A 25728-nucleotide genomic window follows, 5' to 3' on the forward strand; every position below is an offset into this window, starting at 1 on the left:
TGAATGAATAAACCTAGAAGGCCAACACTGTGACTGAGGGCCACTTGTGGAAGGCCCCACCTCAGAGGAAGGCTGCCATCACTGTCACCCCAGGCTTGGCCTACTCTTAGACATTCAACAAATGGTAATCCCCACCTTATACACTGAGATTGGGTGACATCTACATACTATTTAAGGTCATCTAAAAGACATGCCAGTGAGTATCATAGAGAAATGGAGTGGGGCTAATATGTACACTTGCCTCTCCATCTTCTAATTTCCCTTTTAAAAGACCCTAAGAAATAGAGTCCCTATGTGGGATTTTCCTTTTTACTCTGTTCTGACACCATGTTCCTTATGTTTTTTACAAATCTGGAGTTGCACTATGATAATAAAGCTCTAAAAGTTTAACACCCTGGGAAAGGACCCTGACCAGGCTTCAAGTCCCTCTATTATTTAGAGGGACTCATCCCCTCCTGAAGATAAATTTCAGAAAAGCAGCGGCATTTTCTATACTTAACCTTAGCTCTGAGTCAGACGGATGGCAATTGGTCTTGTAATAGTAATTAGTAATTAGTAATAGTAATTAGTCTTCTCCAGGTCCTTCAATCTATCATCACATCTCCAGCCCCAGATGGTTGGAGAACATACAGCCTTTGCTATCTGTGTTAAAAGGGTAAGAGGGGCTACCTTAATCCCTATGCTGGTACTGATTTCTGCCCTCACTGCTTTCTGGGTAAGAGGCCTCAGACAGCCCTACTTCAGGGAAGGCATAAATATACCTCAGAAGCTGCTATAGTTCAGACCCTTGAAGGTCCATGCATTAGAGACCTGTCCCCAGCTTGGCACTAGAAACTTTAGAAGACCTCCCCTATGGGAGGGGGTCACTGGAAGCATGCCCATGAAAGGGACCTGGCCATGAACTGAAAGGTTTTGCTCTGCCACGTGCTTCCACCATGATGCGATGTCTCCTTGCCACAAAACCAAATGGTGGGGTCAGCCAGCTGTGGGCTAGAACCTTTAAAACTGTGAGCCAAAATACAGTCTTCTCTTTATAGGTGCTTTTCTCAAATATTTGTCATAGTGACAGGAAACCAATATAAGATACACTCTTTATGTTAACAATTTCCCTGAATCATGACCATTACCCTCGGTCCTCCCTGGCAGAAAGGATCAAGTGAAAGATGACCTTGTTAAGGCTTCCTCAAGTAACCATAGGGTACAATGATTAACTAGTACGAGTGATCCACACTGAAGCTTGAAGGGAAGGATGGAAAGAAGCACTCTAGTTACAGCTGCTGGAGTAGGAGGTAATACAGCCCCACCCTCCCTCTCTTACCAGACCCCAAGGCAGAGCTTCACATTCCCCTCCTCCTCCCAGCTAAATCCTGATCTCTCTGTACCTGCCTGGCTCCTTTCCTGTGTGTAATCAATCCCTCCTCTTGTCCTCATTCCCTGACCCCCATACATCACATCTCACTGTGTCTCAGTCTCTAAGTCTCATTTAAACATGTAGCCAGCATGATTCACATACTCTCATTACAGAATTCACTTGACAGGACATGTATGATCTTGGAAATGGGAATGGGCACCAAAGCCTAGAGGGCGTCCCATGTGTCTCTTTGAAAGTAGGTACTTATACAACAGATATACATGCATACATACATACGTGAATACAAACATACATACAATTACATAAATCAGTAATAATGGAATATATTTGTGGCTACCATGGACACTATTGAATATTAGGTTTTATTGGGTTCGCCTTCCCAGAAGAAAGCCAGTGCTTTTTCAAAGATGTGGGATGGAGAAGGGGAGGATGAGAGAAACTAATTTTCTAGAGACCAAAGAGGAGTGAGCAGATCCATGAGATCTGGTATCTGAAAGACCTAGGGACAGAAGGTTCTAGGAGGCCAAGGGAAATTGAGGGAAAGGGGCAGAGAGGGGGGTTAAGAAAACTCAAACCTGCTGGTTTGGCATGCTGTCTGACTGGGCCAAGATTCTTTTAAAATAGTTAAAGTCAACCAGGCTGCATTCCACATTCGGTGTTCAACTCTCAGTGTTTGCTCAAGGAGGCTCTTGTTGCCTGAAGTCAGCATGGGGAATTCTTGCTTCTTTTGGGCCATGGAGTCTCTCGGACTCGGTGGGGTATTGTGTTCTCCCCAGCCACACCCACCAATTTCTTGGAACCATATCATTTATCCTTTAGTTCAAGTGGATCAAAAAGTTCAAGAATGGTTTTGATCTGAAATGTTCAGGTCTCTCTATGAGATCCCCGAGGTTCTAGAGCCTAAAGGTGAGCTTCAATTCCTGGAGGCCAGGACATATGGGGGGTTACACCTACATAGTGGGGTAAAATTTAGTGGGTGTACATGTGAGGGAGCTGGACACATAGATAACGGAGTCTATCTTGTGCAAGGGCCTGGGTTAATATTCCATAATGTTTTCAACAGAGTGAAAAACAAAACAGAACTCCAGCACTCCCAATATCTGTGACATGCTTGAAACACCCTACTAATTTATCAAAAGTTCAAATTTAACTGGGTCTTATGTATTTTATTTGGCAACCTAACACCATGGGAGAGGGTACAGAATGGTATCCAGGCCCTGCAAATGGACTACTTATCCAGTTGTACAGCCATGAGCTCATCACTCATCAAACACCCCATGAATGAGGCAAACAAAAGCACTCTCCTGTCTCTAGCAAGAAAGCTAAGGTTTGCAGAGGCTTGCAGGGTCTTTTAGCTTAGCCAACAGGTGAGAGAGCTGGGGTCCCAACCCAGGTGTAAGGCTCCCCTAGACGCACTCTTATTTCCCACTTACACGTCAGCACGGGTCCTTCCTTTTTTTTTTTCTTACATTTTTAGCATTCCTCCCTGAATAGATGGGTTGGGTGGTCATCAGAAGGGTTTAGTCCTTCTGATGCTGTCATATCTGCCCTAGCAGTCATCTGGATAAGCACTGAGGTCAGCCTTATTACCCCTGGATGAAGAAAATCATCTCTTAGACAGAAGCAGGCCAGAAACGAGAGAGCAGAGCATGTGTGCGCCTTAGGCATGCACCTAGAATTTTCTTCCCACATCCCCAGTTCAGTGAAATTGCCCCCACCCATGTCTCATGTGGATTAGCTTATTTTGTGTTTGTGTAAGAAGAACTTGGGGGAATCAGTTCTCTCCTTTCATCATGTGGACTCCAAGGATAGAGATCTTCTCTTCGGGCTTGGTGGCAAGACCCTCTACTGGATGAACTATTTGACCAACCCAGTAAGATTTCCTTTGAAATCTCTCATCTCAGGTTCTGAACAAAAGCTGCAAGGAATGGATTCAGCAAGACTCTATCTCATAAGATGGGTTCGGTTGCCTCTAAAACAAAGTGGCCCTCCATTTCTTCACAGTTCTGCGATGCTCAGGAAGTTTAAGGACACATTCTAGGTGATGCAGAATGTCTTTGCAAGCCAAGGAAAAGATTTAGTGTTCTAGAACACACAATGGGAGGAGTGATCGGGAAGGAAGGAAAGAGAGCGGCACCATCTCATTGAACTGTTTCAGTCTTGGGTTCTGCATTTCAAGTAATTTTCTTTCTTTTTCATGTATGTATGTATGTATGTATGTATGTATGTATTTATATGTATATGAGTGCTCAGACTTCACATTAACCCAGAAGAGAGCATCAGATCCCATTTACAGATGGTTGTTAGCTACCATGTGGTTGCTGAGAGTTGAACTCAGGGCCTCTGGAAGATCATCTAGTACTCTTAACCACTAAGCTTTCTCTCCAGCCCATTTCAGGTAATTTCACCAGGAGGACATTTTTAAGGGAGAATGTTTCAAGGGCTCAGCTGTACATGTAGCTGGTAGAGAGGAGTGACGTGGGAACCAGGAGGTCAGTCCCTCTTATCCTACCCTAGAGCATCAAGGATGGGTTTTCTTTTAGTTTTTCACTACTAGGTCTTCTTATGTATCATCCCAGCTGGTCTTGAACTCACACATGATACTAATGCCTCTGCCTCCTCAATGCCAGAATTACAGAAGATGCTCTGACATGCCTGGTTTATATAGTGCTGGGGATCAAACCCAGGGCTTTGTGCATGCTAGGCAAAGACTACCAACTGAGCAACATCCCTAGCCCAGCACTGTTTTTGGTCTTGCAGGGAAGAGGGAGGAAGAGGACACCTGAGTTTGCTTTCTACTCTTGGCTTAAAGACCCAGCTTTGTATTCTAGCTTAAGAATGTGCAACTGAATATAGAGACAAGCTATTCTTGGGGAGGAAGGGTAACAGCCTGGATTAGGGTGACAGTGAAGAATGCTGATGGAAAGGCTCACAGACTATATTCACATCCTAACTCAAGATGTCTTCTCAGCCTAATTCTGTGGTTCTGCCATTCACACAGAAAAGCAAATATAAACAATACACCCATGCTCTTACACACACACACACACACACAGTCACACACAGTCACACGCACACACACACACACACACACACACACACACACACACACACATACCTATCTCCTTGTCAGGCTTATCCAAATCCACATACTGTCTGTCAGCTCTTGGCCTGTTAGAGGAAACAGCTCTCAGCACTCTGTCTGGAACATCCCACACACTACACACACTCCAGTTTAAGCTTCCAGATTCAGCAAGGCAGCCTGCTTCCTTCCTTTTAGCCCTTAAGAACCCTGACTCTTCCAGGAGCATGGGAGGTGAACTGTTTTGTCCCTGTGTAACCTATGCAGCAACAGTGTCCCCAGGGGAAGGAGCCACAACAAATGGAGTTTCTTGGAATGGAAGGACAGGACCTGAACTTGGGCTCAGAGCACTGTGAGAACTGACTAGGGGAGGCCCTACCTCCTGCTCCCAAGAGAGCCCTCATGCAAATGTCAGGGGGTAAGGAGTCCCCATAGGTCATGGTGAAACCAGCTGAGGCTTAAAACGAGAACAAAGAGTGACAGGGGATGGGAAGAATGAGCTGACCTAAATCAAAGCTCAGGTACAGCTGTGGCAAAGCTGTGAAGGCAGAGGACCCCTAAAAGCTCAGGCCTCCCCTCTCCTTCCTTGGTCCTCTTACCCCAGCAGCTGAGCAATGATCTCTAGATCAGTGGTTCCAATAGATCGATAGCTGGAGGGGGTGCTATGAGGCTCCACCGTCCTAGAGGACTGGAGGACATGCCTACTTGGAGCCAGTTTTTTCAAGATAGGCTAAGTCTAAGAGTTCTGGTCCTGATGGGTCAACTTTCTCAGCCCCTTTAGTAGAAGAATGACTCTAACTATGGAATTTTAGGCCCTGAAAGATGAAAGCAGGAACTGAGGACCAGTTCCGAGAGACAATAGACCTTACAGTGTCTCCTAGAGGGACACTTTTGGGAGTGACATGGTTCCTCTTACAATCAGGAAAACAGACCTAACTCAACGACTAAACAAGTTGGAGGATGTCTCCTGCTTCTAACTCTAGTCTTTTGGATGGGGCCTTAGTACAGTGTGGAGCAGAGAGTACCTTATGGCCTGAAGCCCTGACTCCATTTCAGCAGCGGCCACACCCAATGCTGCTCCAGCACCCTCCTGGGACTCAAGTCTTCAGGGTCTACAGTCAGGGCAAGCTGAAACCTCAACCACAACAGTCATGAGGCCTTCAGGCAGGTTGCCTTGCCCCTTCACATTTTACCTTATACCTCACAGATTTCTAGAGGTCCTGGTGAAAGGGGGGCGGGGGGGGGGAGGGAGCAGACATTAAAGAAGAGCCAGATAGAGTTAGACAAAAGATAGATAGTGTGGAGGAAAGGCACGGGATGGCAAGGGACCAGTGAGTTAGGATCATGTCAGGTACCCAAGCAGCGATCAAGCTCAGAAACTTCACTTCATGTGGTGTCCCTGTCCTTAGCCCAGGCCATGAGGGCACACAGAAAACTTTATTTTATGGTCCCCTAACCAGATTCCCCCAGCCTCACCCCCGTCGCCCTGTAAGCCCACCTAGCTTACCTTCCGGCTCTCCGGATCCGATCAGATCCCCCCTTCCCCAGGAACTTACTGCTGCGTACTTGCCCGCCTGCAAATGCAGCGACTAAAGCTTCCGACTTCCGTTCCCCTCACCACCATGACACATACCCCTCCCGCTCCCCAGGGCTCCCTAGCCCTCAGTGTAAGTAGCTCGCTCAGTACCTCATACTTCCTGCCCAAAAGACAAGGGCCTCCACTTCCGGCTCCAGCATCTTCCAGGACCCCCAAACCCTATCTATGCGTCTGCTCCGTGAAAGCCACTGCTCTGGAACACCTCCTCAGAAAGAACCTGCCACAGATTAGCCTCCCCACAACACCAGGGCCAGAGAGAAAGGGGAAGACTGGGAGGCCTGGGCTGTGAACGGCCCCCCTTCCTTCCTTCCTGAGGTTTTACCCCAGGTTCTGCCTCTGCCTCTGCTTAGTTCTGTGGTCCCCACCCCCACCCCCACCCCTAGGGTTAGCAATGGGAGACAGAGGGCCTCAACGCAAGCATTTTTTTCACATAGGACATTTCAATTTTGGGGGGGGGGTTTGTTGTTTGTTTGTTTGTTTCGAGACAGGGTTTCTCTGTGTAGCCCTGGCTGTCCTCGAAATCAGAAATCTGCCTGCCTCTGCCTCTCAAGTGCTGGGATTAAAGGCGTGCGCCACCACTGCCCGGCGGACATTTCCATTTTTATATGGTTATGATGATGACACCTGGCATATTATCTTATAGTTACCAAAGGTTCCCCTCAAAAGCTCCTTAGTCAGTTCTCAGTCTGACCTCATAAAGCGCGACTGCTTCAGTCATTGTAACGATCCAGCTGCTGCTTCAGGTTGCACACATGGGAAGTTGCAAGGCTAGATCCAAGCCAAGCCGTCCAAACACATGAACTGATCAATGTCTGTAGCCAACAGTTCTAGACACAAGTCCCGGGGACGGGCTACAGTGCTTAGGAGTAAGATACAGAGGCCAGTGACAGCCACACTCAGGGTAAACCATCCATATCTTCAGTTGCAACTCCACCCTTTTTCTGCTGAGGATCCCAGGACTCCACCCCAGCCCAGCTCAGCTCTAGCTCTCACACACTCACTACCTTCCCTGAGCCCCGTTTCCGGGCCTGCCCACAACAGTGGTGCTGTCAAGGCCCTGTCATGGGCCTTCTGCGTGTGGTGTGGCCTACAGTGAGAGGGCCTAACTGTAGCTCAGGCCTCCTCTAGCTGTGGGTCTTTCACAGGTGGAAGGAGTCCACAGCGATGCACTTACCTGGACTCATGAATGCCTCTGGGTGTGGAGAGCCTTAAGGGTTCTCTGTTCTGGCCTGCTTTGCCCCCAGGCCCATTGCAGCTCAATTCAGCCCAGGACTAGGTTTAGGTTGGTTAGCATGCTGATAGCAGAGGGTGGGGTAGAAGGTAGGGCTTAGAGTCATTCTCAAGTCACCCCTCCCCCCACTCCAGCATGTGACCAGCAGGGTTAGGGTGGGGAAGAGAAAGAGAGGTGGGGCTAGGCAGGGGCTCTGCTGCAAGAGCCACATAAGAGGAGGATGAGGAGCCCGCCTCAGACCTGGCTGCTGCTAAGGTAGGACTTAGGGAATGAAAGTGAAACAAGACACAATTAACATGACGTCAGCCAGCTACAGGTAACTTTTAAGTATTTGATACATCACATGAGACCTTGCTGGCCCTGGCACGCTCAAACCACCGAGTCTTGTAAGACTAGCAAGCGGTGTGCACAGCTTATTCTCACAAATACCTCCAATGCAGCATATCCTGGCTGGTTCTGTCCTCCAAGCCGCAGTATTTCCTGTATTCAGGATTTTACAACTCTCCACACAGCTGGCTAAACCCGAAACTGAAATGTATCACATAGAAGCAAACCTCTTCTCAGCCTCTAGCCTTGCCTCTGGTATGTAGCACGCCAGCCGGTGTCTTCTGTGTTCCTGTCCCTACACTAGAAGCTGCTGATCAGCCAGGAATAAAACATGCTACCTGTTCACAGAGAGTTGCCAATCTAGAGAAAGAAAATAAGCAGGCACTGGTTAGCCAGCATCTGCTCATAAAATGCCTAGACTGCTGGGAGGAAGGGGTGGAGAGGAACCAGGGAGGGGGCCAGGTGACCTCATTACTGCCTGAGGTCAGGGACACAACCTACTCAGAGATAGATCCTATCCAAGTGGAATGGGACCAATAGGGAAGAACAGTGTAGGCTGCTGGTGTAATTCCTTATCTGGAATGGGAAATGTCTAATGTCCAGGAAACAGTCAGTGGGTCTGGCACTGGGAGAAGTCCAGGGACAGGAGAGGCAGGGCCCACCAGAGTGGACAAGGTGCACAAGTGCACAAGGTGCATTTTAAGTTGGGAGTAGAAGGCCAAAGATTATGCATTTATTTTTACTATCATTTGTCTACTACTACCATCAGGGGCTACCTAAGAGCAAAACCCCATTTAGGTGGCTTTGGGGTGGAGTAGGGGACCAGATGAGGGAGGACGCTCTATTGGGCAATGTCAATAATGGCATAGAAGGGAGAGTTTGCCATTGGGGACAACTGAGAAGCCTGGCTGCGTACAGATGGAAGGTATAAAGATGGGAGGGAAGTCAAGGGCAGCTTCTAGACTAGAAGGCAAGTGCTAGCAATGACATTTGCTGACATGGAAAAGCCCCAGGCAGGGAAGCTTATGGGAGGGAATCAGGAGTTTGACTTTTTAAGAGTTGGATTTAGCTATCTGTGGAATTCAGGCAGGCAACTGAACATCGTGCCTGGAGTTTAGGGGCTGGTGTGGCCCCAGAGAGGTATCTGAACATAGCATGGTGGGGCTCACCAGGATGGAAGGAGAGTGGTCTGTAAAGTAGGCTATCAAAAGGTAAGAGAAACAGAAGACAGTGTTGTCACTGGAGGTTGCTTCTGAAGGAGGAAGTGGTTGGCCATGCTGAAGTCTGCTGGACTGTCAGGAGCAATTAAAAAGAGAGTGAGCCTTCACTGACCATGGCCACCGAGAGTTTATGGAAGGGTGGCACCGGGGTGAAGGTTGAAGCAGACGGCCATGATGTAAGAGAGGCAAGCAGCGTTGTCCTGTTGATTGGGGACGCTGCCTCCTCCCCAGTGGTCCACAGTACTCTTAGCTCCCTGAAGCTGATCATGCTATCTAGGCAGTCTGACTTCTTCCTCAGTGCTAGATTCTGCTCATCTATGGGTCAACAGCCTCCCCTGTGACCATGAGTTGTATTCACTTGATAGCAGAGTGCTTGACCTAAGTTGTCCCTCCTCCATTTGACCTGATTGCTCATCTCTTTCCTACTCACTTCAAAAGGGAAATCTGCCTCTCCCTCACCTTCCAAGCTGTGGGTCATGAAGGACTTCCCTGACTGTTGGAGTCCTCATTCTGCATGCATCTCTTATAGCTTTTATTTCTTGATATTATAAGAAGCAAAACTCTGGGTGGAGGATCCCTTGGTGGAGGCTGAAAAGGCCTCCAGCTAGAGGGACTTTATGGTCCCTGGTTCCAGCGTCCAAGTGGTGAGCTTTACCCTCAGCCTCCTTCTCCCTCCTCTCATGAAGTCTCTCTCCAGTCCACCATCCTGTCCAAGAACCTAAACGCATCCTGACCACATTGTCTGCAGCACACAGTCCACACAGCCCAAGGTGTGCAGCATTGACCAGAGTCTTCCCTGCAGCTGAGAGATGAGCTACTTCCTGTTTGTCCACAAAGGAAGTCCTTCAGCACAGGTGGTTGCAGTGAGCATGGGAGCGAGACGAGACATCTCTTAAGAGAGGAGCCCCTCATGAGGCCCAGAGGGAGGAGAAGGAAACCCCGACTTATTGCAACATCCTTTCCTGAGACCCCCTGTGCACAAACGGTTGCAGAATTTCATCAGGCTTTCCTAATTCACTAGCCCTTTCCTTCTAGAGCTCATGGATGAAGTATGCTCCAGGCAGATGAGGAGACTGGGGGGTCAGAGTGGTTACTGACAGTCAATAGCACTGCAGAGCCCAGCAAGTACCTGTCCTCTGCCTTGCTGTGATCCATATGCTGAAGAAACAGTCACCACAGCACTGAGGTAGAGAACAGGCCTCCTCTCTAAGCCAGTGGGGGTCCTGTGTTGTAACCAATCAGGGCGTCTCAAAACTAGGGCGGTCTGACCTGAAACACCAAACTTCTGGGCAAGTAGCATGCAGAGTGACCAAAAGCCCTTTTCTTTGAGGAAGCCTGTAGTAAGGCAGCTGTGTCCTCATGTATCTGCAGGCAGAGCACATTCCATACCACCATTGTGAGCTCTGCAAGCATCTCCTCAGAAAGGGCAGAAAGGAGGACACTAGCCTTCCCAGATCTCCTTCTGGCAAGTTAGCTGTTTATATCACACTGGCCAGGAGGTGGGCTCCCAAGGATCAGAGCATGGAGCTGGAGGAGGGTGGGCCAGGTCTTCAGTTGCTAACACCCAGCAGGGGCCAAAGGCGCTACCCTTCCGGTGCTTGTGGCTTAGAATTGGGTTTGGGGTTGGGTAGAGCATCTCTCAGAGTCAGGACAAAGGCTGGGGTAAGAATCCATAGATAATGTCATTGTCAATCTCCCAACACACCCACTGGTATGGGTGTACTGTCAGCTTCATGAAGAAGTCAGGAAGTGATTGTGAAAGTGGGCGTGGATCACAGGCCCACAATCCCAGCTACTAAAGAGGCTGAGAAGGAAGATGGAAAGTTTAAGATATGCTGAGGCTACGGAAGCAAGTTCAAGGCCAGCCTGAGCAACTTAGTAAAATATTATCTCAAAAAACATGAGCTAGGCTGGGTATGTCTCAGCAGCAGAGTGCTTACCTCGCCTGCTGTTTAGTCCCCTGAAAGAGGTCCAAAAGTGAGTGCAAATATCTCTCTCTGCCTTGGCTGCTCAATCCAGGTTAGGTGACCCAGAGAAGCAGTCCTGTCCCTGTCTGGTCAAATTAAAGACCCCTTATATCCGTGGACAGGTGCTCTTGGGCAGAGTGCCCAAGCCAGGGTGCCCAGACTTTCCTTTGCCCCTCATGAAAGTTCACTCTTTCTTTTCCCCAAAGCTCCCCTCTCTGTCTGCCCTCACCTCACAGCTAGGAGATTTTAGGATGAGTACTTTTCCTATAGGTACATGTGGGTCTGTCTCTCTCATGTGCTCGGTGAGTGGGCTCCACAGTTATCCACTCTCCCTCACTGAAGGGCATCCACTAAACAACTGCTGGAGCACACTAGCTCACCATTACTTACAAAAGCGAAAGTACTCACATCTTCTACCTTGGTTAGTGGAACCTGGGAAACTATTACTGATCTTGTTTTTAAAAACCATTTAAGCAGAAAGATGCTCAAAGTCTATTATTAAATGGGAAAACTGTTTATGGGCTAGGGAGCTAGCTCAATTGGTAAAATGCTTGCTTGCCATATAAGTATGAAGACATGAGTTCAACCCCCAGCACCCACATAAAAATGCTGCACCATATGACACCTGCTATGGTTCCAGTGCCAGGGAGGCAGACACAGGGGATCCTGGGGCCTCACTTGCAGCTATCCTAGTCTAATTGGGGAGTCTTAGGTTCCAGTGAGAGAATTATTCCTCCCTAACAGAGTGCAAGGCTCCTGAGGAGTAGCACTTAAGGTTAACATGTACTGCCCCTGACCCCCACTCCTCAACACACACACACACACACACACGTAGGAAAGAAAATTGTTTCCATATTCATTATGACCTCAATTTTCTGAAACCTTATTTATTTAGGTAAACATCACAATGTTGAGACTTTCTCCTCACTGAAATTTGTACAAGGTTAACTCCTTTATGTTTGCTTAGAATACATGCAATTTAAGACATAAATACATACACGTACACACACACACACACATACACACACACACACACACACATTTGGTTTTTCAAGACAGGGTTTCTCTGTGTACTCCTGGCTGGCCTCAAACTCTGAGTCTACCTGTCTTTGCCTCCCAAGAGCTGGGATTGCAAGCATGTGCCACCACTGCTTGGTTTATAAATATGTTTTACATTTATCACTAGCAAATTTGTTTGATTAAATATTGATAGAATATCTCTACTCACTTTAAATATTCCAAGATTCTTTTATGGCCTCTATCCTGTGGTTGACAGAGGTGGAGAATTATGGTGGGGTTGGAGGGATTCCGAAGGGAATCTGTATGAATTTGGGCATCTTGTTTTACTTTGCTTTACTTGGTGGTAAGGATCAAACCTAGTACCTGCTACTGAACTGAGCCCCATTATATTCTTGACCCTAACCTGTAACCATCTTGCAAATGGATGCAGGTGTTGGAACCCTGCATCTGTGGTCCCATTTGGAACCCCAGAGTTGCTGTATAAATTACTTGAAGGTAAAGACATTCTAAGATTCAACAAATAAGAACTGAGCTTTCTCAGACAGAACCTGTTTTACATGACAGACATTGGAAAAATAAGGCAACTTCAAATGCCTTCTTTGGAAAGTGTCTACTCCTGGAAGGGAAAACAGAAAAACCTCAGTCAATCTCTTCCCTGGGACAGTTTTATGGCCCTGGGGTCAGCAAGGCCGTTTTACCTCCACAGTCTCACAAGCTTTCTTTCATTCCTTCTCTTCACATCTATCTTTCGTCCCAACAGAAACGTATGTATTCTTCCTACCGAAGCCTCTTCCTGCCCCTCTTTTTCTCTAAGTTAGGCATATAGACTTTTAATGTAACCATTCAAAACTCCAGCTACTCCTGTTAATCTATATATTTTGTCTATTTTATTTTCAGCTCTGAGTCACTATGAAGGTAGAAGAAACAGTTTTATCCTTTAGTGCACAGTGTTGGGAGGAAGTTTCTGCTTCAAGATTTCCTCTCTGTGAATACATAAATTTAAGCTGTGTCTAAGTGGGTATGTAATATGAGCTGAGCATTTTTACTAGTTAAGCATGCATGTAACTATGCATTAGGAAAATTACAATTGCTATAGAAAGCCTGCAGTCTCACAGATGGTATCACTCAAGATGCTTGAAATAGGTTATGGCTGCTTCCTACATTCAAAGAAAACTATTACATAAAGATACCATAGGTGAAAAGCTCTCATGCCAAATGTCCTGACAAGGACACACAACTGAGCAGATACTTCCTACAGGCTCTGAGCATTTCTGGTGAGTTGAAGAATGTCTTCTTCACAGTGCCCATTCCTTCTGTCCAGTCGTTAATCACTGACTGGAAAGCTAGGTATATATAGTAGCAAAACATAGTATTATGTAAAAAAAATAAAAATAAAACAGGACAGGAATACTTTGACAGGGTGAAGAAGAAAGAAAACCCGAGGCATTTCCTGGGTGACCAGAAAGATCACATAGACCCCTGAGAGAGCACATGCTTATCATTGCCTGTACTAGAGCTCTCTGTACCAGTACTGAACACAGACCCAAGCTACTCCAGCCATGTTGTCCATAGGGTTGGCACCTCCCTGCAGGAACAGTGCTTGGGAATCCTAGCTCCTACTTGGGGGAGCTGAACCACCACATTGGTCTTCGTAAACTGTTTGCCCTCTTCTGCCCAAACATGTTCTGCATCCTCCAAGGCAGGCAGGAAGGGATGGTTCCTTAGGCCTTGTCTATAACCCCACTCTCTACTCATGCTCAAATTCCAGAATGGCAGAGAGTCCATTAAAACTGTACCATAACTCGTCAGCTGGTTCAGCCTGTCCATCCACTTCTATATATAGCTGCCATGAGGCTCTCGTTCTGGCCAGGCCTCTCTAGACCTTTACTCTGCTTCTCTGGGTGATCTCACGCTCACGTGTTCCTCTCCCAGCCACTCACTAAAGACTTGTCAAGCCCTCTCCAGCCCAGAGGTGAACTCTCCACAGGACTTCAGACTTAGCCTGCTAATGTGCTAACAGTGCCTTCCCCACCCTTGCCTTAGAGCCTGCCCCTCCCAAGTCCTTACAATCAAACAGTCCCACAGATGGTGCTTTTCTTATGAGCAGTCTTGCTAACAGCCTCTGGGCCTTTTCCTCTCATTCCTGGAGGGCTCAGTGCTACTAAGACCACTTGTATCTGATTTGAACGCTGCAGCTGCTTCTGAACTCTCAGATATATCAGGTCCTTAGCCCATCCTAATTTTCTACCACCATAACATCATCTTACCCTGGAAATCTCCACTGACTGGACACCCTCCACCTAAAACACGCCCCCAACCCCTATGTTATGGGTCCTCCACTATCCTCTTGGACAGCTCTATTTCCATCTCCTCCCTTCAGAGTTTTTAACACAATATCCCAACTCACCTTTCTAGATTAATCCAATAATAACTGACTGCTTGAATATTTCCCAAACTCCAGCTACATGGCTATCAGTAAAAGCAAGCTAAGGAGTGCACAGGCCGCAGAAGCTACAAAAGCAGCTGAGACAGGGTCCTACCTGCCTCCATCTGCACCCAGGAGGTGGGGCTGTTCTGCAACCATCTGTGCACTGGTCTTGATGAGAGAGAACTGGTTTCCCAGGAGTGCTGACAGAGACTTACAGACTCACAGGAGGAACAAGCTCCAGCCAGAGACAGCAAGAACATCCAACACCAGAGGTTACCAGATGGCGAAAGGCAAACACAAGAAACTTACCAACAGAAACCAAGACCACTTGGCATCATCAGAACTCAGTACTCCCACCACAGCAAGTCCTGGAACCCCAACACACCGGAAAAGCAAGATTCGGATTTAAAATCATATCTCATGATGCTGGTAGAGGATTTTAAGAAGGACATAAATAGCTCCCTTAAAGAAATACAGGAGAACACAGCTAAACCAGTAGAAGCCCTTAAAGAGAAAATACAAAAATCCACATAAAGAATTACAGGAAACCACAATTAAACAGGTGAAGGAATTGAACAAAACCATCCAGGATCTAAAAATGGAAGTAGAAACAATAAAGAAATCACAAAGGGAGACAACTCTGGATTTAGAAAACCTAGGAAAGAAATCAGGAGCCATAGATGCAAGCATCACAAACAGTATACAAGAGATAGAAGAGAGAGTCACAGGTGCAGAAGATTCCATAGAAAATATTGACACAACAATCAAAGAAAATGCAAAATGCAAAAAGATCCTAACCCAAAACATCCAGGAAATCCAGGACACAATGAGAAGACCAAACCTAAGGAAAATAGGTATAGATGAGAATGAAGATTTCCAACTTAAAAGGCCAGTAAATATCTTCAACAAAATTATAGAAGAAAACTTCCCTAACCTAAAGAAAGAGATGCCCATGAACATACAAGAAGCCTACAGAACTCCAAATAGACTGGACCAGAAAAGAAATTCCTCCTGACACTTAATAATCAGATCAACAAATGAACTAAATAAAGATAGCATAATAAAAGCAGTAAGGGGAAAAGGTCAAGTAACATATAAAGGCAGACTTATTAGAATTACATCAGACTTCTCACTAGAGACTATGAAAGCCAGAAGATCCTGGACAGAAGTCATATAGACCCTAAGAGAACACAAATGCCAACCCAGGCTACTATACCCAGCAAAACTCTCAATTACCATAGATGGAGAAAACAAAGTATTTCATGACAAAACCAAAGTTACACAATATCTTTCCACAAATCCAGCCCTTCAAAGGATAATAAAGGGAAAACTCCAACACACAGAGGGAAACTATACCCTAGAAAAAGCAAGAAAGTAATCTTTGAACAAACCAAAAATAAGATAGCCACATGCACAGAATCCCAACTCTAACAAAAATAACAGGAAGCAATACTTACTTTTCCTTAATCATTATCTCTTAATATCAATGGACTCAATTCTCCATTAAAAATAAAAAAAAAAAAACATAGAGTAACAGACTGGCTACATAAACAGGACCCAACATTTTGCTGCATACAGGAAACCCACCCACCTCAGTGACAAAGACAGACACTACCTCAGAGTAAAAGTCTGGAAAACAATTTTCCAAGTAAATGGTCCAAAGAAACAAGTTGGAGTAGCCATTCTAATATTGAATAAAATCGACTTTCAACCTAAAGTTATCAAAAAAGACAAGGAGGGACACTACACTCATCAAAGGTAAAATCTACTAAGATGAACTCTCAATTCTGAACATCTATGCTCTAAATGCTAGGGCATCCACATTCATAAAAGAAACTTTACTAAAGCTCAAAGCACACATAATACTATACACAATAATAATGGGAGACTTCAACACCCCACCCTCATCAATGGACAGATTATGGTAACAGAAACTAAACAGAGACACAGTGAAACTAACAGAAGTTATGATACAAATGGAATTAACTGATATCTATAGAATATTTTATCCCCAAACAAAACAAAAAGGTGCTTCTTCTCAGCACCTTAGGTTACCTTCTCCAAAATTGGCCATACAATTGGTCGCAAAACAGGCTTCAATAGATACAAAAATATTGAAATAATCCCATGCATTCTATCAGATTACCAAGGACTAACAAAGGCTGATATTCAATAACAACACAAATAATAGAAATCCCATATACACGTGGAAGCTGAATAACACTCTATTCAATGATGACTTGGTCAAGGAAGAAATAAAGAAGAAATTAAAGACATTTTAGAGTTTAATGACAATGAAGACACAGCATAACCAAACCTATGGAACACAATAAAAGCAGTCCTAAGAGGAAAACTCACAGCTCTGAGTGCCTCCAAAAAGAAACTGGGGACAGTATACACCAGCAGCTTGACAGCACACATGAAAGCTGTAGAACAGAAAGGAGCAAATTCACTCAAGAGGAGTAGACAGCAGGAAATAATCAAACTCAGGGTTGAAATCAACCAAGTAGAAAGAACTATACAAAGAATCAATCAAGCCAGGAGCTGGTTCTTTGAGAAAATCAACAAAATAGATAAACCCTTAGCCAGACTAACTAGAAGGCATAGGCACAGTATCATAATTAACAAAATCAGAAATTAAAAGGAAGTCATAACAACAGAATCTGTGGAGATGTAAAAAATGATCAGATCCTACTACAAAAGCCTATACTCAACAGAACTACTATACTCAACATCCCAGAAAACTGGGATGAAATGGCCAATTTTCTAGACAGATACCAGGTACCAAAGTTAAATCAGGATTAGATTAACATTCTAAACAGTCCCATATCCCCTAAAGAAATAGAAACAGTCATTAATAGTCTCCCAACCAAAAAAAGCTCAGGACCAGAAGGGTTTAGTGCAGAGTTCTATCAGATCTTCAAAGAAGATCTAATACCAATAATCTTCAAACTCTTCCACAAAATAGAAACAGAAGGCACTCTACCCAATTTGTTCTATGAAGCTACAATTACTCTGATACCTAAACCACACAAAGACCCAAGAAAGAAAGAGAACTTCAGAGAAATTTCCCTTATGAATATCGATGCAAAAATACGCAAACGGAATCCATCAAAACGATCAGCCATCATGATCAACTAGGCTTCATCCCAGGAATGCAGGGATGGTTCAACATGCGGAAATCCATCAACATAATCTACAATATAAACAAACTCAAAGACAAAAAAACACATGATCATCTCATTAAATGCTGAGAAAGCATTTGACAAAATCAAACACCTCTTCATGATAAAAGTCTTGGAATTCAAGGCCCATACCTAAACATAGTAAAAGCAATATATAGTAAACCAGTAGCCAAGATCAAACTAAATGGATAGAAACTTGAAGCAATCCCACTAAAATCAGGGACTAGAGAAGGCTGCCCACTTTTCCCCTACCTATTCAATATAGTATTTGAAGTTCTAGCTAGAGCAAGTAGACAACAAAAGGAGATCAAAGGGATACAAATTGGAAAGGAAGAAGTCAAAATATCACTATTTGCAGACGATATGATAGTATACATAAGTGACCCCTAAAATTCCACCAGAGAACGCCTAAACCTGATAATAACTTCAGCAAAGTAGCTGGATATAAAATTAACTCAAACAAATCAGTGGCCTTTTTCTACACAAAGGGTATACAGGCTGAGAAAGAAATTAGAGAAACAACATCCTTCACAATAGTCACAAATAATATAAAATACCTTGGTGTGACTCTAAGTAAGTGAAAGATCTGTATGGTAAGAACTTCAAGACTCTGCAGAAAGAATATTAAGAAGATCTCAGAAGATGGAACTATCTCCCATGCTCATGAATTGGCAGGATTAATATAGTATAAATAGCCATCTTGCTGAAAGCAATCAATGCAATCCCCATCAAAATTACAACTCAATTCTTCACAGAGTTAGAAAGGGCAATTTGCAAATACATCTGGAATAACAAAAAACCTAGGATAGCAAAAACTATTCTCAACATTAAAAAAACCTCTGGCAGAATCACCATCCCTGACCTCAAGCTGTACTACAGAGCAATTGTGATAACAACTGCATGGTACTGGTACAGTGACAGACAGGTAATCAATGGAATAGAATTGAAGACCCAGAAATGAACCCACACTCCTATGGTCAATGATCTTTGACAAAGGAGCTAAAATCATCCAGTGAAAAAGACAGCATTTTCATCAACTGCTGATGGCTCAACTGGCTATTAGCATGTAGAAGAATGCGAATTGATGCATTCTTTTCTCCTTGTATAAAGGTCAAGTCCAAGTGGATCAAGGACCTCCACATAAAACCAGAGACACTGAAACTTATAGAGGAGAAAGTGGGGAAGAGACTTGAACATATGGGCCCAGGGGGAAAATTCCTGAATAGAACACTAATGGCTTGTGCAGTAAGATGGAGAATTGACAAATGGGACCTCATAAAATTGCCCAGCAAAGGAGAAAGGACACTGTCAATAAGACAAAAAGGCAACCAACAGATTGGGAAAGGATCTTTACCAATTCTAAATTCAATAGAGGATTAAAATCCAATATATACAAAGAACTCAAGAAGTTAGACCCCAGAGAGTCAAATAACTCTATTTAAAATGGGGTAAAGAGCTAAACAAAAAATTCTCAACTGAGGAATACCGAATGGCTAAGAAGCACCTAAAACAATGTTCAACATCCTTAGTCTTCAGGGAAATGCAAATCATAACAACCCCGAGATTCCACCTCACACCAGTCTGAATGGCTAAGATTAAAAACTCAGGTGACAGCAAGGATGTGGAGAAAGAGGAACACTCCTCATTGATGGTGGGATTGCAAACTGGTGCAACCACTCTGGAAATCAGTTTTGCAGTTGCTCAGAAAGTTGGACATAGTACTACAAGAGGATCCAGGAACACCACTTCTGGGCATATACCCAGAAGATGCTCCAACATGTAATAAGGACACATGTTCCACTATGTTCATAGCAGTCTTATTTATAATAGCCATACACTGGGAAGAACCCAGATGTCCCTCAACAGGGGAATGGATACAGAAAATGTGGTACATTTACACAATGGAGTACTACTCAGCTATTAAAACCAATGAATTTTAATCCCAGCACTTGGGAGGCAGAGGCAGGCGGATTTCTGAGTTTGAGTCCAGCCTGGTCTACTAAGTGAGTTCCAGGACAGCCAGTGCTATACAGAGAAATCCTGTCTTGAAAAACAAAACAAAACAAAACAAAAAAAACAATGAATTTATGAAATTCTTAGGCAAATGGATGGATCTGGAGGATATCATCCTGTGTGAGGTAACCCAATCACAAAAGAACACACATGATATGTACTCACTGATATGTGGATATTAGCCCAGAAGCTCAGAATACTCAAGATATAATTCGCAAAACACATGAAACTCAAGAAGAAGGAAGTCCAAAGTGTGGATACTCCTTCTTAGAAGGGGAAACAAAACACCCATGGAAGGAGATACAGAGACAAAGTGTGAAGCAGAGACTGAGGGAGTGACCATTCAGAAACTGCCCCACCTGGGGATCCATCCCATATACAACTACCAAACCCAGACACTATTTTGGATGCCAACAAGTACTTGCTGACAGGAGCCTGATATGGCTGTCTCCTGAGAGGCTCTGCCAGTACCTGACATATATAGAAGTGGATGCTCATAGCCATACATTACACAGAGCACAGGTTCCCCAGTGAAGGACCTAGAGAAAGTACCCAAGGAGCTGAAGGGGTTTGCAGCCCCATAGGAAGAACAACAATATGAACTAACCAGTACCCCCAGAACTTCCAGGGACTAAACCACCAACCAAAGAAAACACATGGTGGGACTCAAGGCTCTAGCTCTATATGTAGCAGAAGATGGCCTAGTTGACATCAATGGGAGAACGCTCTTGGTCCTGTGAAGGATCTATGCCTCAGTATAGGGGAATGCCAGGGCCAGGAAGCTGGAGAGGGTGAGTTGGTGAGCAGGAGGAGGAGGTAGTGGATAGGGGGTTTTTGGAGTGGAAACCAGGAAAGGGGATAACATTTGAATTGTAAATAGAGAAAATATCTAATAAAAAGGAAAACTACAAAAAATAAAAAGACTATAACCAATTAATATGCAGAACGGCAGAGCTCAGTTTCAATGGATTCATTTACAAAACGCAGGGAATATTATAGATGATGTGTATAGAAATATTGTAAAAACCCAGAGCATCAGGGACTTTCTATGAGATTATATCTTTTAGTAACTTTAGATGCTGCACCTGTAATGCCTTACCAATATGGCCGCTCAAATGTGGCCTGAACAACAAGGACATCAACCAACACACCAAAATGCCTGGGGAAAAAAGCCCAAGATCCTTCAATCCTACACAAAGAACTACAGGAGACTGAGTGGAGTTGAAAGTGGAAGAGATGGCCTTCCTTTTGGAAGATCAGTCTAAGCTTGTTCACTGTCAAACAACCCCAAAATATAATACAGCTAACATGAAGGAGACTAGGGAGGATTTGAAAAGAAGAAAAGGAAGGAAGAAATGTCTTAATTAAAATATAATCTCAAAAATTAACAAAAAGTCTCCAAAGCCAAAAATCAAACAAACCAAACAACCTAATCCAATCCAAGCCACCTGATAACAAAACAAAACAAAACCCAAAACAAACACTCAGTCCTGACCTATAGTGAAAAGAAAACAGAGAAAATGAAGACCAATTTCTGCTGAGCAAGAGAAGTTCTGCAAGTAGACTTTGGATTTTAACTCAAAAATTTCCAGAGCTCCAGATTGCCAGCTAACCTCGAAGAGTGTGGCATTACCAAGTCTCTACAACCATGTGAGGTTTTGCTTATATCTTTCTCTTTTCTTGGTTTTATGTCTCTACAGACCCTTGACTGACATGTACCTATAGCCCTGTTTAAAAGTGTAATATTTGAAGAGATAAAGAGAAAATTTGAAATTTCCACCCCCCCCCCCAAAAAAAAACCCCAAAAAACCAAGCTAAGTGTTCACTACTGGCAATCCAATTAAAAAAAGAAGAAGAAAAGAAAGAACTGTCTTAGCAAGTAAGAAAAAAAGACCATGGAGCCAGCAATATGGCTCAATGGGTGAAAATGCCAACCACCAAGCCTGAGCACTTTTGGCATCCCAGGTATATACACTCTCAAATGAGAATTTTTTAAAGAAAAAAATATAATAGTGTAATTTGTGTCGTTCACACATACATAAGCCAACACCACGTATTTTCCTCACGTATGTCCAGCTCCAAGGATAAACCCATCTTAAACATATCAGGGTGGTTAACTGGGGAGGTTGAAGTTGGTGAGGCTATAAGTCAATAACAAAAAGAGCAATATTGCCAGGCAGTGGTGGCACATGCCTTTAAACCCAGCACTTGGGAGGCAGAGGCAGGCAGATTTCTGAGTTTGAGCCTGGTCTCCAGAGTGAGTTCTAGGACAGTCAGGGCTATACAGAAAAACCCTGTCTTTTTAAAAACCAAAACCAAAACCAAACCAAAACAAAAGAGCAATGTCTGATTAGTTTCTGCTCGGCAGGGTCACACAATCAAGTCCCACAGTCAAGTCCCAGTCCTCAGCACATAATGCTTGCTACTTAGCAGTGCCTTTAAGAGGTAAAAGCTACTGCGAGGTTGTAGGTTACTGGAGATGTCTCAAACAGAACAGTTAGACCCAGTACTTCTCTCTCTCTCTCTGCTTCATCCGATACATATTCCTGTTCTTATCTGCATCTCATCACAGGCCCAAAGCAACAGACTTTTTTTTTTTTTTTTTACCACAGATGAAAACGTGCAAGACTGTGAGCCCACAGGATGCTTCCTCTTTACAAGTTGATGATCTCTTGGTATTTTGCTATAGAAATATAAAGCTACCCTGGGTAGCTTTCTGGGAAATCATCATTCTCACGAGTAAAAGTCGTGTTGTACCACTGGAGAGCGACTGGAAGGATCACTAGTCTAACACACACGTAACTTTTAATTCACATTTATAAGTTTCTCATACTGCTGAAATAGGACTCAAAAGGCAGATGAGGTTCAGGGAGACATAGTGCATTATGGTCTATTCTGGCAATCAAGGGAAAATAACCTGTAACCCATGGGACTGGCTTGATAAAAACATAGTATACCCATCCAACAAGACATTCAGCCTTTGTTTAGAAATGGTGAAATCCATGTATATATCTTGAAGACTAATTGTTTAGAATACCTGCTAAGTTTATAAAAAAGAACATGGTTTGAGCATTATTTTTACTATCTGTTAAAGGAAAAGAGAAAAAGGGGAGGTAAGTACGTGCGTGCGTGTGTGTGTGTGTGTGTGTGTGTGTGTGTGTGTGTGTGTGTGCTTGCTTACAAATAGAATGTGTCCTTAAGAAATGACCTTTGAAGCTGGGCGTGGTGGTACACGCCTTTAATCCCAGCACTCGGGAGACAGAGGCAGGCAGATTTCTGAGTTTGAAGCCAGCCTGGTCTACAAAGTGAGTTCCAGGACAGCCAGGGCTATACAGAGAAACCCTGTCTTGAAAAAAAAAAAAAAGTGGAGGCAGGAAGTTCAAGGCCAGTTTGAAGCTAGCCTGGGCACTTGGGCCCTGTCTCAATAAACAAACAAACAAATAATTAACATGAGCAAATGTATCAAAGCCCTGGTGGCTTTTCTCTTCTTTTTAGGTCTTAGAGACAGGGTCTCTTCATGTAGCTCAGGCTTGCCTCTGCCTCCTGGGAGCATTCTCATAATAATAACTAAAAAGCATGCTTCATCATGTTACCCGCTGCCCTGTGTCTTTTATCTCCACCTCCTGTAGTCACAGTCCAAGACGACACTCCCCTCTGTACTGAGAGTGGCACATGCCTTCCTACCCTCTCCTTCACCCCCTTATTTTGTGTGGAAATCAAAGTTTATTGCAACACCAGTTACTATGATCTGAAGATGTCCCCTACCCTTTATGAGTTGGGACATAATTTTGAACCTTCAGTAGTGATCGGGTCACAAGGGCTCTCGTTTTCATGAATAAATGAACATCACAAGATAACTGTTATAAAGGCCACTCTGACTAGCTTCCTTGTCCAGCTCTGTGATGCCCTTCTCCTGTTAAGATGCAGTTAAGCAGGCCCTGTCAGGCACAGCCACACAGTCTTGGATTTCTTAGCCTCTGGAGCCATGCTCTAAAGGAAACATCTATTTTAAACAAAAATAAAGAACCCAATCTCAGCTTTTTTGTTTCAGACTAGAGAAGAGAGGTGCTGGGAACAGGGCTGTCATCCAAAGGACTCATGGGAACGGGCTGACAGCTGAGGGGCTCTCATTCCACAGGGAGTGGAAATGGAAGCTTGGGCATGAGGTTGGGCTTCTCTCTGGACTTCTTCTCAGGACTGAACAGAACCTGACTAGCTGGTCTGTGGAACTGTGATAAGCAGCCTATTTTGGTTGAATGGGGCTTGCTCCAGTGACCCAATAGAGAAATCTATAAGGGACGGGACAGCCAGCCATGTTCCCAGAATCAGGTGCCTGTCCATAATTCTGTGACTATCAGTCATACAATGTCCCAAGCTTCTGACATTCTGACTAGACTCCACCCCCACAGTTACCTGACTATAGCCAGGTATGCTCCTCCCCATAGTTACCTGGCAACAGCAAAATAGCCCAGCCATCACCCTCCATGAACAGAAAATGCTCTGCTAGGAAGACAGTGTTCACTTCATGCTCACTAACCTTAACCTTGAGGTGTTTCTCATGCAGAGGAACCATAGACATCTAATTAGATGCTAATTACATCCAATCAACTCAGGGCTTGAGGAAGGGGCTGGGCTAATGAGGTTTGCAGGCACGTGAGAATGGAGATGTCCAATATTTGACTGTGATGCTGGCCTCACGACCTAGACATACAGCTCATGGACACAGGTTGGATGCATGTAACCTGGGGAAAAAACAGCATTATTCACACCCCAGTTCCATCATCATTCTACTGAAAGGACAAATAAGACTGAATCCTAAGTCCCGAAAGGAGCCAGGGAGGAAGGTCACTTATCAGCTGAATGGATGTTAAACTTCCAAGAATGTCTGCTGTTTTCTGGACAGACATAACAAGAAGAGCTCGGGAGAAGGGCCTGTGCCAACTATGTGGGAAAGAGTTGTCTTGTTCTCCAAGATGTCAGCGCCTTCCTGGGGGCAGCCCTTAAGCTCCCGGAAAACATGTGTCATCAGGGAGGGGCATGCCACGGGCACCAGAGAACATAGGGAAGAGTTGAAGCAAAGCCCTTCACATCTTTAAAGCCTCCTGCTTTTCTGAAGACTTGGTGCCTAGAGGATCCCATACCAGGATTGATCAGTGGGTCTCAACCAAACCTTCTCTTCAGGTCGGCCCTATTCTTGGACTCCCTGCTAGCTTTCATGCCTCCTACAGCTTCTCCCAACTCAGACCCCTTGTTCTGGCCCGAGTGGGCTCTCCTCCGGTGCTCACCTGCTGGTCTTGACCGGTGCACTGTGCAGACACAGTAGAGACACCATCAGGAGGACGACGGATCGAATTCTTGACCCTGCAGCCGGAGCCTTTCGCACGTGTCACTCTCCACTTCCCGCCGGGCTCCAGGAGCCCGGGCGCCCCCTTGGCTCCGCGCCCAGGCGCCGGCCGGAGCCGCGAGGACTGCGGGGAGGCGTAGCGCGGAACCGGGTTTCCGGGAGGGCGGCGATCGGCGGCCTGGGCGGGCCAGGATCGAGCGAAGCCGTCCGACTGGTCGGACCAGAGCGCTGGGCTGGGCGGGAGGGCTTGGGCCGGGCACAACACTCGCACGGAGTCGTTCTCCTCTGCCACATTTGGTTGATTTTGTCAAACAAGTAAACCGGAAATTGTGGCCAGATCCATATAAGCTACATGCCTGCAATGGAACAATAATTAAGCACCCCCCACCAATCCAATTTCTTACTCACTTAGTAGACACAGGTAAAGAATGCATTATTGGAGCTCAGAGCTTCATCTGCTTGCAACTGTTGACCCGCTATGATTGGGGGCATGCTGGCACACAGCTGCGATTTGAAATGCAAAGACATTTCCTCAAACTTAATCTTAGACATAGACTGACCTTTTGCAAGAAGTTCTGTATTTTCAATACCTCTCTCTCTGGCGCCATCCAGAGTGTATTCCCGTCACTATAGGTAAGACACAGAGTGGAATTTTTTTTTTTTTCTTTTTCTTTTTTCTGAGACAGGGTTTCTCTGTATAGCCCTGGCTGTCCTGGAACTCACTTTGTAGACCAGGCTGGCCTCGAACTCAGAAATCCACCTGCCTCTGCCTCCCGAGTGCTGGGATTAAAGGTGTGCGCCACTACGCTCGGCCACAGAGTGGAATTTTGAATGAAGTGTTTTCTGTGTATTCAGTGACATTTTAGCTGCCCTAAAAAACGCACAGTTTGAAAAAAAGTAATTGTCTGAAACACAGTTGACAAATTGCGCTTTAAGTAACAA

The 25728-nt window shown here is 44.9% G+C and overlaps 1 protein-coding gene across 4 annotated transcripts in view; it reads right to left on the reverse strand.

Annotated features, from left to right (window-relative positions):
* The window catches only part of Psd4 (pleckstrin and Sec7 domain containing 4), a 42787-nt gene extending 17887 nt beyond the window's left edge, over positions 1 to 24900 (reverse strand). Inside the window, exons 1-2 of one of the 4 annotated variants that reach the window (XM_029474668.2) lie at positions 24728 to 24900; positions 23980 to 24184 (exon numbers count right to left, since the gene is read on the reverse strand). The gene's annotated coding sequence lies outside the window, so the exon portion shown is untranslated. Of the gene's footprint in view, positions 1 to 5961; positions 6028 to 6141; positions 6285 to 23979; positions 24185 to 24727 lie in introns of those variants that run through there. The other 3 variants (XM_029474670.2, XM_029474669.2, XM_021156077.3) reach the window with 3 other exon arrangements.
* Between the last annotated feature and the right edge of the window lie 828 nt (positions 24901 to 25728).

Source organism: Mus caroli, unplaced genomic scaffold (genome assembly GCF_978045245.1).
Source record: "Mus caroli unplaced genomic scaffold, Mus_caroli_1 scaffold_2, whole genome shotgun sequence".
NCBI classification, from domain to species: Eukaryota; Metazoa; Chordata; class Mammalia; order Rodentia; family Muridae; genus Mus; species Mus caroli.